Source organism: Bombus huntii, chromosome 3, assembly GCF_024542735.1.
Source record: "Bombus huntii isolate Logan2020A chromosome 3, iyBomHunt1.1, whole genome shotgun sequence".
Taxonomy (NCBI): domain Eukaryota; kingdom Metazoa; phylum Arthropoda; class Insecta; order Hymenoptera; family Apidae; genus Bombus; species Bombus huntii.
The window spans coordinates 11,485,496-11,502,907 of record NC_066240.1 but is presented as its reverse complement, the minus strand read 5'-3'; the positions used below and the strand labels follow the sequence as shown (position 1 = coordinate 11,502,907).

General features: G+C 37.4%; 1 long non-coding RNA gene across 2 annotated transcripts in view; it reads right to left on the bottom strand.

Moving 5' to 3' along the window:
• Positions 1 to 17,412, bottom strand: part of LOC126863685 (uncharacterized) — a 238,782-nt gene that overhangs the window by 80,821 nt on the left and 140,549 nt on the right. The window lies entirely within an intron of this gene.

The following is a 17,412-nucleotide window of genomic DNA, read 5'->3' as shown; positions in this document are numbered from 1 at the left end:
AGGAAACGGCATGTTGTGGGAATAGTAATGAGTATTTGATTGGATCCTCCTCATTTCCACGACTGTAGCATTCTTGATGTACGTTTTGTATTACGATGATTTCTTAGGACTTGTGGGGATGATAAATATAAGAGCAACGTGTTCTATACTAAACATAAAAATATATATGGAATATCCAAAGTACAGTATTTTCTATGGTATTTAATTTAATATTAAATAAAACAATTCTCACCATAAATTCCATTTTTTTAATCGTATTGATAAAAGTACGAATTTGCATAAATATCCGCAGTCTATGCACGAGTATCTAACGGGTAAGACATATATTGTACAATGACCAACCCATAAGAAAATAAAAAGAAATGGAGTAGGATATTCAATACGATCGATATCTGGACACTGAAAGAGAAGCGAAACGTATGTCCGTTTTATTCCAACGGAATTTCGTAGAAATTGAACAATGGTAACCGACAATGGTGATCGTTCCACCGTGGAATATCCAAGGTCAAGCGTAACCCATGACCTCGAGGTGGAAAAGGTAAGAAAAGGGTTAACGACCAGGCGGAGGAAGCGTAACTCGATAACCATCGACATAATGCCTAATTTTCGAGGGTCACTCGCATTGAAATCGATGATTCGGCCGACAACTGAACGTAACCACGGTTGTCGATTAAAAATCATGAAAGGATCGCGTATGACGATCGTCCTGAACGATCGAACTTCTAAATAAATTAGTTACGTAAAAAGTAAAAAAGTAAAAAGTTAATATAAAAAGCAGGGTGAATAATAATTAAAGCGTTTCAGCGTGACGACGTTTGTTTTTTAATTGGTCCTTCTAACGAAAGTTGAAAAAGTGGATCTTCCTTTAGGTTTTCTTTGCGATTGTAAATTGAAAATGACGAGATTTTTATTTTCAGAAAGTTGAAAGTGCAAAATTGCAGAGAATGCGCGTAATATGGAAAAATATATAAAATATCCAAAGTATAGATAGCGTTTTGTATAATGCTTGGTAGGCAATTCTCTACCAGGATAGCAGTTTTTTTTTTTTTGTTATATTCTGAAAAATATTGGTTTGTGTAAAAATCCGTAGTTTACCGATGATTATTATCAGCATAAAAAATGGTCAGTGCAATGTCACTAGTATCAATGTAGCGTAGTTATCAGACACAAGTATGAATTTTAAACTTTTCTTCACCGACCATCGTATCTGCTCTTAACTGTCACATTTCACAAAACTGTATTTAGAATTTTGGTCGGATCATATTGAAAGAATAATAAATTAATATAATGTATTTTAAAATTCTATAGTAAATATATTTTCTGCCACGCGATTATTTTATTTATATTCGTTGAGATGCTCATTTTTCAATTTTATGGACCGATAAGTAGCACAAGATCTGCGCTGAGGAAATTAAAATAAAAGACGTACGACAAAATAGATTACATAAGGGTAACAAATGTTTATTGCTCGTAATACATAAAAAAACGATTCTTCCTCAAATCTCCAAAAATGAAAATGTAAAATCTATCGAATTTGCATTTGCAATTATTAATCGGTTATTTTGTCCGTTGCGCATAAAATGAAAATTAATTAGATACGCTATTAAATGCAAGATTCGACAAACGATATCGATTATGTGCACGATTCGCAGCTACTTTAATTTAGGTCGAATAAACACCAAAAAAAAAAAAGAAGGAAGTAAAAAGATGGAATCATACCGAAAAAATATGAGCAAGCATAACGCAAGAACGGGTTATCCAGAGAAGATAATCGAGGGCGTTAGTCTTTCTATTTCGCGGACGGTTTTAAATGACGTGGCACGCGACGCGATTTACGAGACGAAGGAAGAGAATTATCGAGAGTAAGGTGGCCTAATTTATGGAGTAATCTGCCGTCTAATTAATCGGCCTCGGGGTTCCCGGAAACACATCAGCAAGGCGTTACGTCGCGTAGCATAGGAAGAAGCCAGTAGGGTCGTTGACCGTGCTCCTTAACTGGTATATTTTCGTCATCCCGAAACGCGTAGTCTCGTTGGGACTTTGAGTCGTTTTCGTGCTCCGTTTCGAATTACGATCACCAGGATGGGTCATATGATTTAAAGTTTTTCACGTAGATGCTAATATTGTATAGAAATGATTAAATAAATTTATTGTTCTATTATTCCACTAAATAATAAGATGCATACAATGCACGTAGTATATAAAAGTATATAAGATATGCAAAACATAGTACCTTAATTATTTGCTTCGTTTATCTTAATCATTTCTTTAAACCATCTCCATACAAATACGAATTTTTGCAAATCTACATAACTTTAAAAAAAATTTACATTATTGATCTCCGCTCGATCCACATTGCCGTGACGAAAAGGAATTTCAAGAATTCGTTCGATATTCTTTTTGCTACTATTTCTTCTCTCAGTGAAATCCTATGGATCCTTATGGATCCTAAAGAAATTCAAGTATCTTATATCACTACGAGAAACTATTGTCTTTTTCAAATAATAGAAATCCTGTTTCTAACCCTTTCTAATATATTTTTTGTTACTTAACAAAGGGACAACCAATGAACTAATTACAGTGTCAATTCCATGATCTCGAAAGGGATATGAGACGTCAAACATGGGCGTAAAGATCTTTCGACGATATCTCGAACGTGAAACAAATTCGAGCACGAGGAGTGCAGCTTGCTCTCTAGCGGTAACAAACAAACAGACGTATAAAAGGAAAAAAGCAGACGAGGTAAAAACGAGTGAAAAAAACGAAGTGAAGAGTCGCGCAGCATGAACTAGATTCGAGCGACATCTTTTTTTTTCCATAAACATCGCGAGGGGCGGGTTTCACGCGCGGAACGCGTTGGATAAAATTCATAGAGAGAAAGAGGAATGGAAAAAAGAGGAGAAAGAGGAGAGAGAAAGAGAGGGAGTACTCTCACCATGAAGCGTCGATGGATACCGAAGCGTAGTTTACATCGCGTCGGTGCGGACCGGTTCAACGACCGACACGGTTTCGCTTGCGTTCGAATACGAGCTACGTAGCGTCATGCGCCTCGCGATTACGCTCGCGATACTACGCGAGAAATTCCGTGTCGTTACCGTGGTCCAATTTCCGGCCGACCGACGACGAGTGAAAAGACGTTTCCTCCGGAGTCGAATGATAATTTGGATCACTGCATCGGGTTAATGATGGATGAATTTATGAATTTACGAATCGTATGGATTTTGATCGTAAGGATAATGTGTGCGTGGGTGTATCATGGTAAATGTGCGATTTTAGAAACTTTCTGTAGATTTTATATTATTAATACTATGTTGTTATATTGTACGGTATGAAGCTGGTTTAGCGATAAACTAAATTTATTATTATTTATGAAAATGATTTTATAATAAAGCAATTGGTAGTAAACAGTAATATCAGATATCACAGAAATTTTGTAATTAACCGACTGATCGTAATGTTGATTGTATTTAATTATGGTAAAACGTGAAATTGAGAATCGCATAGATTTGATATATTGATTGTAAGTTTTGTTTACTGACAAATATGTGTATTTAATTTATTACAGTACGTGAGAATCGTTTCATGATAAATTACGTGTGATTACAACGTTGGATATTCTAATTATTTGTGGTTGATTGCGATACATCGTGAAATTGCTATGACGTTCCGACGTTAACAGAAATTAAACGATATACCGGGTGAGTGTCTTTCTATATACTTATTTTCTATACAACCTTTTTGTCTTAACGTTACTATATTTTTTATGTCTCGCGAGTACTCGATTCACACGAATCTGTCGCGATCGACACATGTGTCTGAAAACGTAATATAGAAACTTCGTAGTAATTAAGCGTAACATTGAAAAAATACGTTCAAGTAATTATATATGATCGCGCGATTTTTCATTTGTGGTATCCCTCGGACAGGAAATAGAATATGGCTTAATATGATTTCACTTTTCCTGCAACTTTCTCGAATTAGTTTATATAAGTATCTCAGGTGTATGTAAATATCCATGTATTCGTTCCTCAGCGTTTTAAACTTTACCATTCAAATTTCATTCTGTTTATCGTCACTGCATCGCAAGTTATCGCTGCACTATCGATCGATATAAGTCTCAATCGTATAAGAAAAGAGCTATAATAAATCGCAATTCCTTTTCTCATACCTAAACAATACTTCTCGTAACGCAATAAGAACTCTTCCCATAAAATTCGAAAATTTACCGTATCGATCATCCATCCATTCTCCCATCATCGTTAATCCTTAAATTATTCAACTTCTCAAGATCTCGAAAGATGGTACAATACAATTTGATCAGAAAATCGCCGGACCTCTTCGACTATCGCATCATAGTTTTCCTATCAGTGATCAATACTGTACATATTTACAGAACGTTATTATTCATTTCAACGCTTCTACTATGAAAATATAATTGTGAAAAAAATCTGCTCATCTAATAAATTCCCAAAAAACGTACCTTTTGCCCCCTTTGAATACACTGTACGTACGTATCGCGTACGGTAAGTGGACGCGCGAAACTCGCAGAGTTCCTTGCTCGGAATCTGCGGACTGGCGCGGTCGTTGCTCCCTTGTACACGCTTCTACACACGTTCTCGCTGTCGGCTCACTCTCTTTTTCTCTCTCTTCTTTCCTCTCGTGACATTATTCCTTCTCCGTGCGGCAGCCGCGATTTTATTTATCCGCCGTCTCGGTCGTGCTTTTAATCCGTCTAATTGCGCCACCCTGTAGCTCGTAAATTCACGGCAGGAACGTAAATTCGCGATGACGGCGCCCTCGTTATCGTTCGCCTTTCTCGCTGCTCTCCGGAAACCACGCGCTCGAGGTATTTTGACACGTGCGAGTCGGGTTCAGGGTTTGTTATACTATACGCTTCCATTCTTTTTCTTTCTTTCTTCTTTTTTATTTTTTATTTTCTTTTTTTTTTTTTGTTTTGTTTATACCTCCTTTCAATCCAGATGAATCGGTTCATAGGATTTGATGGCTCTTTCGAAGAATTTTTTAAGAGAGCTCTTTTTCTCTGTTCGAATACCGTTTGGGTGTTTCGCTTCTTCAAAGTCACTTTCGTTTTTTTCGGAGGGAGGGGGTGGCGGTAATGGAAGTGGAACAGGCCTCTGGGCATATTTGTATTAGATAACGCTCGTAAATCACGCAACTGCGTAGATTTCATAGCAGAAAGACAGTGTTAGAAGAATGTATTTACATATTCATTCTAGAATTTGTAATTATCTACCTCGTCCGATTACGACACTAGCGAAGTTGTAGCTTCGCGATAAATAGAATATAAAGAGAATGTGATAAATATTCTAGCAGAATAAAATACTCTGTTATTCGTAGTTAGCTAGCATGAAAGTACTTAAACGGTATAAACAACGCGGTATCAACATAAGAGAGATTGCAAATTATATCTCACATTCGTTCGTAAATCATTTTCCAGGCTCTGACGATCTATGATCTTCTGAAACCTAGATATAACCATAAATAACACATCACCAAGTTCAAACAAGCTACATATCGTAGATTACGTACGATCAAATTACAAGATACAAATATGAAGGAAAGTGACACTCGAAATGGATCATTCCTTTCTTTCGCGGTTTCTCAGCAATTTCTTCAACCTGACTTCGATGGAGCGCGCGATTCGCAAAAAGTCGATCACTTTCGATCGCCGAATACCATTTCGCTCGCTGGTACCAAAGATCGATAGTTCGTTGAGAAAAGCGAAGATAAAGGAAATTCGCAGCGAACGAAGGATCGAGAAAAGCGTGTGGCTGGCGCATGCTACACGTCCGCCCCTTCATGCTCGTTCGTTCGTCGTAAAATACGTTTGAGAGCACGCCTAAAAATGTATCGAGAGCAGTATGTTAAGTACTCCAGCGTGGCCAGGGTAGGACAAGGAAGAAGGAAGAGAAGAGAGAGAGAGAGAGAGTTCCTGTGAGAGGAAATAGAGGGCCATAGAACGTACGGTGAACGAACTGGCAACTCGTTTTCGAACGGTAGACCGTATAATTGCGAGTGTTCGTCGCGGTTCAATCGACAAATAGGTCTCGACAAAAATCACGTGATATCTGTAATCGTGTCACGAACGACTTCCACGATAGCCTCTTTGCCTATCCACGTTAATTGAAACCACAAGTGTATCGAATGCCGGAGCTGATCGCCTGAAAATCGACGTCACATCGCCAACTCCACGCACACGCGTTGTACGTTCTACTTACGACAGACGACGCTATTCTTTCTACTGCCTCTATCAAGCTGGTCCATTTTATATAATACGTACAAACAGTATTTGTACATACCGTATTTATTTTCCAACGAAGCGTTTCTTTCTTTTTTATTTCTTTTTTTTTTTTTTTTTGTCTAGCAGGTCATACATTTCGTTTTCACAGTATCAATTTTTCGTAGTTATACGAAGGTACTAATGGCACGGAATTTAATATACTTGGTTACAGCGAATATAAATAATTTTTGTAGCTAGTGAACATTCTTTGGTTCAGGTCATTGAAATATCGTCGATGTTTGAATATAAAGAAAATGTTGGGTTGGTCATGTAATTGTTTGTTTGTTCGTTTTGCATTTGGAAGAACTTTAACGTATTGTACTGGTTATGGGAATTGGAATTAACGAAATAAATAATGATGTTTGATCTGAAACGATTCTTTAGACAAGCAATTATGAAGTAATTGGAAAGTTGCTTGGGAAAGAAGAAACGAAACTGCCTTTCCTACGAAACATGTGACACGTGTTAATTTGATTTGCAATGGTCGTTGCTCGTCAATTATTAAACTTGACCCTTTCCAAGTACCGGAATACCACTAATAAGTTACATATCGATACGGATCTAATTAAATCTGATTTAATTCCTTTTATCATGTTCGAACAGTTTTATCACGCAGTAGTATGTTAGAAAAAGTAGAATTGACAGAATGAAACGAAATAACGAACAACGAAAGTTTCAGGCAGACACGAAATACGTTGGAAACGATAGTCCGAATAGATAGAATACCGTCTTATTCGCATGAGTGCCGATTCGCGACTGACAGAATTCGTGCTGCCCCCTCCTAAGATGATTCCCTCACCCCAAACAGGCGTCTCTACAGATATAATGAGTAATCCTAAATACTGAATTTTCTTTTTTTTTTCTCTAATAATTAATAATTCTTCGAAGCAACGCGTTTCTCGCCAGTCGAATAAAAAGACACTTTTCTATATCGTCGTCCTGTTATATTCAGACTACGAACGTTTATTCCGCATTATGAGAATAAGAAAAAGTATGAAAATATGGAAAATTCCATGTATTGCATTTAAACCTCATTTTTTTATTTATGTTTGTAAAGATATGAATCGCATTGACGAGTTCAATTATGCGAATATAGGATATTTCATTTTAATTTCAAATCGAAATATAAGAATTTTACATTTAAATGAAACGTACTAAATGACGATTAAGCGAAAGAGCTTAAAATAGATGTATTTTTTCGCGATCACCGCGAAATACGTCAAATGTTAATTGTTCGATTTACACAGAATGCGCGAAGAGTTTCTATTAATAAGAAAGAAAAAAAAAAAAAAAGAAATCCAATGACAGAAGATCGAAGTTCATGATAAATGGTTCTGCGATGTCGTCGAAACGGCTGTTCGGAAGTAACGAGATACAAATAGAACCCTCTCGCAAACGTGCCACTATGGAGCAAGCAGAGGTGACTGCCCCCGTATTAGGTCACATTTGCGCCTGCTCGAACACCGCCGCCCGCTTGCCGGCAGACGATTATGCCGCGTTCACAGGACCGTCGAACCTTTGACCCGTGACCAGCGATCGGTGATCCGTATTAACTGGCCCGCCTGTCGGCCTCGATGATACATCGATCGAGTATATCGATACCGGTATGCTCTTCGTGTAAAGTACAACTGATAGAAAAACATAATAGCTAATTAGTGTCTAGACTGCGGACATTTATGGAAATCAAAATTTTTTCTGAATAATAATAAGCATTAACTAAACAAACAGAGTTTATGCATAGATTTTTATGAATATAAATAAACAGAGCCTACGCAGAGATTTTTGTTCACCTACTAAATATTATGTATCATGTATTCGATGAGCTGATTCACGCGATCCACATGGCTGAAGTCTCCCATGGGGGACAAAAGTGTTAAAGACTGCGTCTACGATTGTACTGATAGTTGAATTGATAGGAAAAATTACGTTATTATAAAAAGTTGTAAATCATTGGAGATAAGATCGAAAAGTAATGAATAATACATTCTATTTATTTTTCAATTCCGTACCACTGCTTGTATTATTGTTCGTAGTTAATTTATTTCAACAGGAATGTAATTAATATTAACAAATTGCGTGTGACTCGTAAACACGAGATTATATATGTATCTCTTCCACCACTTGAATTAACAATGTTCGATAATAATATATAGAAAATAATTTCATATTTCATTATATCGTTAATGGAGAAATGCTTAATGTATCCGAGCAATGTCACAAGATCTTGGCATTATTTTTTTATCCGATCTTATTTTTAGAACACACTACGGAAACATTGTTTCTCGTGGCTATAAATCTCTAGATCTAATTCATAGGATATTTAAATTTCTAAAAGAAAAAACACTCTTGGAATTATTTATTTTTCTCTCATTGTCAATTGACCAGACATCTTAGAATATTGTAAATCTCGCACGAGAGACATAGATACAAATTTTCAACATTGCCTGGCAGATGTATACCACTTACTTTCCGCAACAACGATCATATTACTAGGGGCTTGGATCTTTAACCCTTACTCTATGGACGAATCATACGCGATATTACGTTCGTATATAAAATTCTTAGAGGTTCTATAACTTGTCCTTCAATCGCATATTTAGCTTCCATAAATGTAACTTCCAGAAGAATGTGAAATAATTGCTTTCGTTCGAGCAACATCGAACCGCGTATGCATACCATGTTGCTGTGTTAATAACACGACGAATTTCATTAACTCTATCCATCGAAAAATCGATATACAATATTTAGTCAACCTATGGGATCTCTAAGATCCTCCTTAAGACAGATTTTATATCTTTTCTTTCTTAATTCTTAGTCGTATACCCTGGTTACTTCTTCTTACTTATTATATTTTATTCTTTTATCTCATGTTTTATTATCTTACCTGTCCTGCCTGCTTCGTATATTTTCTCGCTTCGCTAAACGAATTTTTCTTTTCCTAATGATAAACTGATAATAAATAAATAGATGAACAAATAAATACCACAAACCAATTATTAATCTCGTCGTCGATCTGAAGCATCACACGAGCGGACACACGCGTGGACTCACCTATAAATACATTTGGTTTCCGAGTCGAACGCGATAGTCGGTGACGCAATTCTCACGTTCGCGTTATTAACGGTGAGCAGCGGCCGTGGAGAAAAATCTCGCGTCCCCGTAACTCGTTCGCGGTGAAAAAGCGCGAGAGTTACCGGAGGTCGTTGCCACGCGGCGCCCAGAGCCCGCTTCGTCCCTCTTCCACTGTCTTCAGCCCCTTTCGCCGTTTCTCGCTCGCTCCAGCTGCGACCAGCCGCCTCTTTTTCCTCCACCCGTCGCCTTTTTCACGAATTGATTAAACGTTTTCTTTATCCCGGGTTGCGTTTCAATTTCCCCACTTTCTAAACAGAAACGCGACTATTCGCCGCGCTCCAAGAAAGAAACCGAATAAACCCGGGAGAAAGTAAATGCAGATCGAGCAAACGAAACTGTAACTTTGGTTTTCGCGATTGGAAAATCCCGTGTATATAGTTTCTCGAGGATTAGACGTTTGAAGGGTTGCTTTAGGGCTAATCGAATGGAAATTATAGGGTGTACGCGTATCGTATGTGATTTCTTCGCGTTTTCGTAGTAGAAGAATGATATTCTTGGAATTTTAGCTACTTTTGAGGAATTTATCACATCGAAGACCGAAGATGCGAAATTGCGAGAATAGCGGCGATCATCGTCGTTTGAACCACTTTAAAGCATGCTGTGTTTCTTGAGAATTTTTCTGAATTCGAAGAATTATTCCAAATGCGGAACAATTTCTATATTAATCTACCACGTCGATGTATTTACTCCTTTTAAGTTAGTTCTTCCATAGCATAAAACAGTTCTCCATTTAGTTTTTAGATCGATCGAATAGCAGCTGTAATTACCCTATGCTTGAGTTATCGAGCATTGTAATTTATAAAAACGTCTAATCTCCGCTCAAAAGTCCTAAAATGATTTCTATATCATCTTCAAAATTAGACAGAAAACAGGGCGCAGAATAAAAACTTGAAGAAACGACGTTTATCGCGTACCTCGTATGATAAACAAAATGTATGCTCCTAATATATTAACAATATCATTAAGATCTGCATTCAAATTTGCAACATATGATCCACACGAAATACCAATCTCTCTGCAATGTGTTCAAGTAACGTTCACGCGATATACCCGTATATTCTCAAGACTGTATACACAAGTACATCCTTCGTACAATTCACTAAGATCATAAATGGTCAAAAAATCAGAAATTTCATATACTACGATCTACTGCGACAGTTTGAAAATCAGCCAGCTCACACCGAGGCTCTAACACTTAGTATCATCGATCAACGATCACTGAATCGATTACTCGGTACTATCATTTACGGATCGATGATCGAAGAAACGATGTCATCGACGTTGGTGCAAGGACCAACACCGCGAGTTCACCGCGTCAAGTTCAAGCGGCGAACGACAAGGGGTTAGAGGAACGCTTGGCGAACGCTCGAAAGAACGCGAAACAATACGTTATCAAGTCGGGTGTGAGGCTTGGACGAGAGGGGGACGAGCTCGGAAGAAGAGGCTCGGGCGCCGTGGCAACGACCTCTGCCACTCTCTCGTCGCGACGCCCGCGCCAGCGGCTGACCAGCGGCCCGCACTTGCGCTGAATAGTGGCCAGGCCGTTGACACAAGCCGTGCTGGCTGCTGAAACGGCGACGAGAGAAAGAGAAAGAAGGAGAGAACAGCGTGCACCCGCCACTGAAAAAAAGTTCGTTCTCGGTTCGCCAAAGGAGACGACCGTGATTACTCAGGGACCGGCCATCGAGGTCAATCCTTTCTTACGCTGAACGAGGGCCGAAGATTCTGCAACGAACGATTCATCGCGTACACGTGTTCGCTGATCGTGTTTGCTTCGCGAATAATCAAATGTCTCGTAATCGTGGAAACGAGAAGGAGGTTGTACGTTGCAGGTTGTCGAAGGAAGATGCATCGTAGAGAGATGGATGTTGGATTTTTGCTGGACGAGTAATTTTATAACGATTAGAAAATAAGAATGATTTTTGAGGTATAGGTGTTTTCAGGGCTGGACATTTTTTGGTGAATCGAGATTTTGTCGAACTTTAACAGAGCAGAACGGGATATTGTTTCACGATCGAATTATTTGATCATTTAATGGCGATATTATATAGAATTTGTATTATATAGTTATCTGTGTCTCTGTTGAATTATACAGCTGTTTCATTGTAAGTCTACTTTGCGAGCTGTAAGTCAGCTATAAGACAGAAAGAAGTTCGAAGGTGAGATTTTAGTTAGATTATCGATCTGATCCGATTTGTTGAAAGAGGTTTAAAACTCAGTCGTCAACCCGAAGGAAAATTTTCAGTCGACGGTTTGTGCACGCCGATGGTTCGCAGGTGATCGAAAAACATCGACGGTGTCATACGGCAAACAACGGATGTGTAAAGACACCTGATATTCGTAATCACCTGTCGACGGCGTTATCGTCCGGCTGGTGTCGCAATTACTAAACTGAAGCTTGGTAACATCGATGCCGTGCTCGTCAGTGTCTGATTTCCTGTTATTCTGACAGCCACCGTTTCACCTGACGATGTATGACACCGGCGACGATATCCAACGCGAGCATAAGTCCATGAGTACACGATCCCATCGATGTTGTTTAGTCATATCGATCGAATGAATCGATTGCACGCGTTGTTATAGCGCCATGCGATGAACATCTAGTTGATCGGCCAACAATACCAGAATGTGCCACGTGTTTCGTGTACGTATAGACCGTTAACTCTTCGTAGGTAACGTGAGTCATCGGTGTCGAGCAGAATCTCGCTCGTAAATTTCTCTGAATCGAATTTTTATCTTTCTTGAAAAATCTTTCGAACGTTTAACTTAAAAACTGACTGTATATTGTAGCAAATATATCGATAGGTATTCCGGAAATTCCTCAGGTTTTTTTGCGAGTTTAGAACAGTGAAAAAATTAAACGTGGATATAAATGGTTCAGAAAATATGCTTGGCCATGAGTGATTGAATAAAGTAAACGATATTTATATGGCGTAATTCTAGACCTCATTATCTAACGAAGGCAATTGATGTAGAAAGACGTCGTTTGAAGATTACTTCTTCAAGTTCTAAACAATTTAACTTAACGATTTCCGACATTTTTCGATCTGTACAGAAGCCGGCGAAGTTTGATGACAATGCTCGATAACTCGTTTCTAGTTGGTTGTCCTTGTATTTTTTTACGCTAATTTGGAATAATTTAAAGGATTGATTGTATAATGTTCCAGTCAAGGATTTCAAAGAACGTGTGTATCGCATGCTTATGCTTGATAAGTTCAGCTAATTGCAAGTGCTTTTACATTATCATTGTATAATGAGGAACAATCATGAATGATTCAAATATATACATATTACTGAAATCTGAGTTAGACGAAGTGAGTGTCATTGAATAATTAAACGAGTATCAAATTGATTACTTTAGACATTGTTCTTTACTACTATCATTAGTGATCTAAGACTACATAGGTTTCATTCTAACTTAAAAGCAGTAGCTCCTATTGTCTATTACCTAACAGTTACCTAACGACTATTACCTTATCTATAATCGATTATTTTTTATTGTCAAGTGTAATGATTACGCACGGTTATAAAACGTAACTATATCCGAATGATTGTAAATATATAATCACTGGTAATTACTAACTAACGTAATTATTCCAATCTAAACTTTATTACCATTCCATTATTCCATATCGTTATATATAAGTTTCAGAAGAAAATTACATGCTTACCTAACGACTATTATCAATTACTATTTATTAGCATCGGTAATCACTAGTTCGTATGACTACAAACGTGAAAATTACTGAAATAGCTACCTAACCCTGACTATTCGTATCTAAATCCAAATATTACCTAAATCTTATTCTACATTTTCGTTACATACGATAGACATTCAGACAAGTCGTAAATATTTTCGCGAAAACTTATCCATGATTTATGGAAGTTCAAAAATGCAAAAAATAACACACGTGATATTTACATTTTCATGAGAACCATGTCTATGCAGATCTCAATCTAAATATTGTTAATATTACCATTTTGCTACGTTGTTATACGCTAAATTTTGAAAGATAAGATAAAAAAAAAACGTCACTCATCGTTTCCAGAAATATTGAGACCAGAAACAAGAATATCTCATTTTTATATTGCCATGAAAATGGCTGTTTCAATCTAAACGAACAAATATCATTAACATTACGATCGTATCACACCCCTTCGTTGTTCAGAAAATTTTACAAGACAGTTTCACCGTTTGCGTTACTAGCAGGAAGCTTCGAAACAAACAAAAAAAGAAAAAAAAAAAAGGAAAAGGAAGAAAGCAAAATATCATCCAACTTTTGCATCGCCCACGAAAACGTACAGCGTTCATTAACCGCACTCGCCTGAAAATAACCTGAGGCCAAGAACTTCTCGTAATAATATCGTAAACTAGCGTAAACGAGAGTTTTAATCAAACGAAGAGAAACTGTTAGACGGATGTATAACTGATGTCAATTTCATAACGGAATCTAAAAAGTTCAAGGTCACCCTATAGACCGACGAAACCACCAAAATATTCCTTTACTTCCACGTGTCAGCACAAGCCGCACAAAGATGACGAACACGAGACCGAAGAAGAAGAACAGAAGCTTCAAGCATTCGGAGTAACCTGGCCTAGGTTTTCAAATTTAGAATTAACACTAAAATTACCGAAGTGTGGTTAACCACTAAAATTAAAGTGGTGTGATTAAAGGTGTGATAAAAAATTGTGGCCTTTTCCTGATCAAACAATGGAGACACGTAATTATAATTTATATCAATAAGAAGGTAGTTCCACTTGCCAGTAATTTGCGTAAATAAACAGAAAGCAAATACTTTTTCAAACTTGCTAGGAATTCACAGTCAACCGACAGTTCCTACCAATGAACTGTCGTACCTTGTTTCCTTTCCGATAAATATCACGTGAATATTAGAGCTTTTTAAAATGTTTCTCATCGCTACAGATTCCTCGATTAAACGCTGTATCAAATGAAAATTCAGCAAACCGTGATCGTGCAAGGAACATTTTCGAGGAGAGGGAAACGAGAGCAGGACAAAGAAAAGGCGAGAATAAGCCAAAGGAAGTCACGTTGACAGGGCCCGGTTCAAGGCCAAGTCGTCCGGTCACAGTTTCACGTGGGAGCCACGCAATACGTGATTCGATTAATTATTTTCCAGGTTCGTCTGGTCGGGCATCGCGTCTCTTTCCGTCTTTTCCGACTTCCTCTTTCTTTTATCGTCTCCTATCTTTTTCTATCCGAGGCCACCATCACGTAATCGTCTTACAGCTCGAGGCTCGAACGCGGAACGCGGCAAAAATAACGTAATTTATATGCCGTGCGGATAAGACCGGCTTTGCAGTGTCCGAGCTGAAGCTGACCGGGTCGCCCATACGAAGTTCAAGGTCGCTGGATATCGGAGATACCGAGATTTTTACGAGCGGGAAACCTATCGTGATGGATGAGCATTAGTAGAGAGAAGAGCTTCGTTCGTAGATAATTTTCGTCGGATGGCCTTCGATGGCGCCTGGTCGGGCCGAGAATTTACAGTCGAACCTCCGAATTAATCTTAGAATATAAACGATATTCGATATTCTTCTAGAACAAACGTTCATAAAGTTTATGATTTATGACTTCTCTCAGATTTTTATTTTTACGACACGATATTCAATATTTTATCTAGGTTAATAGAGTAATCCGTGCTATTCGATATTGAAATTTATGATTTTCTTCTCAGTTTTTACTTTTATCCTGTAATTAACGTAATAGTTTACAGTGGAATCTCCGCTATTCAAATTAATCCTGCAACACAAATTGATGTTCTTCTAAAACTATAACTAAGCTCACGAGTGTATTGTAACAAAGTAATCCATAAGACGGTAATAGACGACGAACTGTATTAAAGTTTAAGATTTCTCTTCGGATATTTGTTTCTACGATACGATGTTGCATATTTCATATAGGCTAATATAGTCATTTTTCTACGTGTCGTATCTTGCAATTAATATTTCTAATTGTTACAGCTATAACGCGATTATAATTTTTAAGAGGCGAGTTTCAAGTATCGTTTTCGTTTATTTCGAGCCACCTTTGAGAAAATTTCATCTGATGTCGTAAGGTTTGAGACGAACACAGGCAATCAGATATTACTGGAATGGAAAGAACCACGTTGTGTTTTCAAAACATCAGATATCAAAATACGCTACTACGCATATCAATGGTCGTAACGGCATAGATAATCGCGTAGCATCGCTGTTTAGCGCATAACGCCTTATCAGAAGCTAATTACAGCTGACGACACGTCGAGTTTGTCCCTGACTGATAGAAAGGTTGAAGGAATAAAACACGGAAGAACGAGAGATACAGTTACGACAATCAGATACAACGTGACTCGCAAATTCGTTTCGAGCCTGTTACTTTCAGATGACAGATTCTAATTAATCGAAAATTACAATTAATCGCCATATCTATCCGTTTGAACGTTAGATCGATCTGATTATTTTAATTGTGCTACTCTTACCATTAATTCTAGGATTACATAATTCGTAAAATTCACGTTATACTTACGTCTATAACACTGCCATACCATCTCTATATTTATCTATAGAAATGCTATTCTATACTCTAAATTTTCGAAAAATCTGAGAATATTTTTTAGAACGAACTTCCACGTTGTTTTTCCAGTAAAAATAAAGATTCATACGAAAGATACTCCATTCTTGAATATCTTGTGCAAGATTAATTATCCGCTTCTGATATACATACAATAGCGATTATGCATAAGATACGGTGATAAATAAAGAAAAACAGCAAGATATTATTAAATAAAAAAAACCGATAATAAAGCAACAACAAATAATAACACGGTTCCAATGAATAACAAAGAAAAATAATCGAATTAATCAAAATCCAATAATTGACAAAGGCAAGTAATAAATATAGCAAAAGGAAGCACGTGATACGATGCAAGGACAAAGGAATTTTTGCTCGACCAAATTAAAACAGCGGCGGGAAACGAAACTCTGAGAATCGCGTGTCCGGGATGTTCGTTTTTATTGTGTTGGCAAATAGATGTTTGGACTAGAACGAGTTGTTGGCAGGAAGCTGAGCGTAATGGATTTACAGGTGATCGTTTTTTATCTCCCGAACGAGATAACCTATGGCTAGATGCTCGCGCCTTTACACCAGTGGGAACAGAACGCGATTACGAGCCAATTAAGAAATGAGATTTACGTGGGAAAAGCTTAGGCGAGCGATCGCGCCCTCATGAATATGCAGATGACCCGTAGAAATTAATCGGTCGAGTGCACATGACACCGCGTTACTTCCAGTAGTAAAATTGCAACAAGTACGAGATTTTTACAATTTCCAGTGATCCCGTTATCTTGTCCTCTCAAACGTATATGTGCAAAGGTGATATATTTGTATGTTTACTGTGTGACTCCATGAATAAATGTATCGTGTTATATAGAGTATAATATGTGACCATGATACAGTTATGGTTACGATTACGAAGATTAAAATTCTTGACAAAAGTGTTAGAAAGATATAGTGGTAGCAGTGGTAGTTTGATTTCTTTCCTTTTACTCACATTCATTTCACTCGGGTCTCAGATAGAGATAAATGTTGATGTTTTAAAAGAGGCTTCAGACGTTGATAAATCTACGTGATTTTTATAGTTCAGCAACATTATTAAATGGTTATGGCAACTTGATGTGGAATATTACGTTATGTAATAATTTTGTTCAAATTGTACACAAGGAGGGTGGGAATTCTAACGAATCTAAAATGTTTTTTACTATTTTTTTGTACTATTTGTATTTGCTATTTATAATGCTTATTGTATTTTATTATCGTTTTGTACTATTGAAAAACCACTCAAAATCGTCATTCAGAATATTCTTCATAGTCAAACATTCTCAAACACGTTCAAACAACGAGCATTCCAAATCTCACTTATGTTTTAAATATATTCAAACAATAATTCGATCGAGGAATTGTTTCGCTTGATATTGTACA